This window comes from Penaeus monodon, chromosome 43, assembly GCF_015228065.2.
Source record: "Penaeus monodon isolate SGIC_2016 chromosome 43, NSTDA_Pmon_1, whole genome shotgun sequence".
NCBI lineage: Eukaryota > Metazoa > Arthropoda > Malacostraca > Decapoda > Penaeidae > Penaeus > Penaeus monodon.
Genome location: NC_051428.1, coordinates 28,669,730 through 28,671,246, shown reverse-complemented (window position 1 = coordinate 28,671,246; position 1,517 = coordinate 28,669,730).

The following is a 1,517-nucleotide window of genomic DNA, read 5'->3' as shown; positions in this document are numbered from 1 at the left end:
CCACCCTACCACACCCGACCAACCTTTCACTCACCAATTCCTTTGCCCAGCTTAGACAACTAATCACTAACTCAACCACCCTCCCCTAACATTAACTATAGTGCTACATGACCTTAGATGTCTAGCACATTTCTCTTGCTTTTAACCATTAACCATTAACCATTAACCATCCACTTCCGAAACTTTCGAAAACATTCAAAATTATATAATCATGACCCAAGGTAACATGCATACACCATCCATCTTCCAGCCTCTGCTTATGTTCTCTCTACACTCCATGTAACTGCTGACATTCATGTTCCCCCAACACCCGTTCCCCCCTGCTTCATTTGCATCACCCCCCTTCCTTCCCCATTATCCCTTCCACTTCCCCCTGGATGCACATATGACTTTGCCACAACCCCCTTCCCGGGATTCTCTCCCTTCTGACATTTCTCCTGAAACTGTGATCTAATCACCCTTAGACCCCTTTTCTCCTTTTGCTAATCTTTATCTTACGCTACGGACATCTTACAGACTCCCACACGTCTTCCTTTGAAACTTAGATCAAGTCACCTTAATCCCTACCTTAACCCATTACTCACTCTCTATCCTCATATATATGAGTGTTCCCATGCAACTGGCAAAGACAGTCTACAAACAGTAGTTTCAGAAATTTTGCAGATCTGACAATTATACTACATCTCAAGAATACGATAAGATTCATGAGCTTAGAACATTATGGCAAAAATATTACCTAGCTGGAAAAAAATAAATTACGAGGTCAAGCCTGTCCACAGTGCACTTTGATAGTGGCTACTAATTCATTAACTGACACTTTTAAAAAGGGAAACATTAAAAGTGAGATACATTACAAGATAAAACAAATGTTATGGAACTCATGCAGTCAAACTAAAATAGTGTTTTTATTTTATTGTTTGGTAATGTTTGATTCTTGGTAGCTATTTAGCATTCCAATGAATAGGAAAAAATAAAGTAATGCCCATTGTATCACAGCCAGCAGGAAAAAAAATAGATGAAACAAAGCCCTGTCCTTGCAAGAGGCAATTCATGCATAAAGCACAGGTAGGGATGATGTCAGAGGAAAAGAAATTGGCGAAACCATTGGAATGGCCCTTAAAGGCCGAGTGCCGACCCCAATTGCCCAACCTGCCTGCAGACAAAAGTTCCCTGTAACAGACAAAACATTTAGTATGGTTCAGAAATGGAACAGGTGAGGGTACTTGGCAGAGTAGTGAGGCACAGGTTTGTGAATGAAAAATATTTTTTAATATAACTGCCCTCCTAATCCCTCGCTTCTTCTTGTCGTGTGTGTGTGGGGGGGGGGGGGTGAAGAGTGGGAGACAGGCCCAATGTACGGGATCACTCCTACCTTGGGCCACAGCCCTCGCCTCAACACATTTTGCACGATCTTTTCTCCCCCTTTCATTTTCCTTCTTTTCTTCATCCCCTTCTGTCCACTTATCCTTATCGTTAACACCCTTTTCGCCACAATACTTTATCATAATTCTATACGT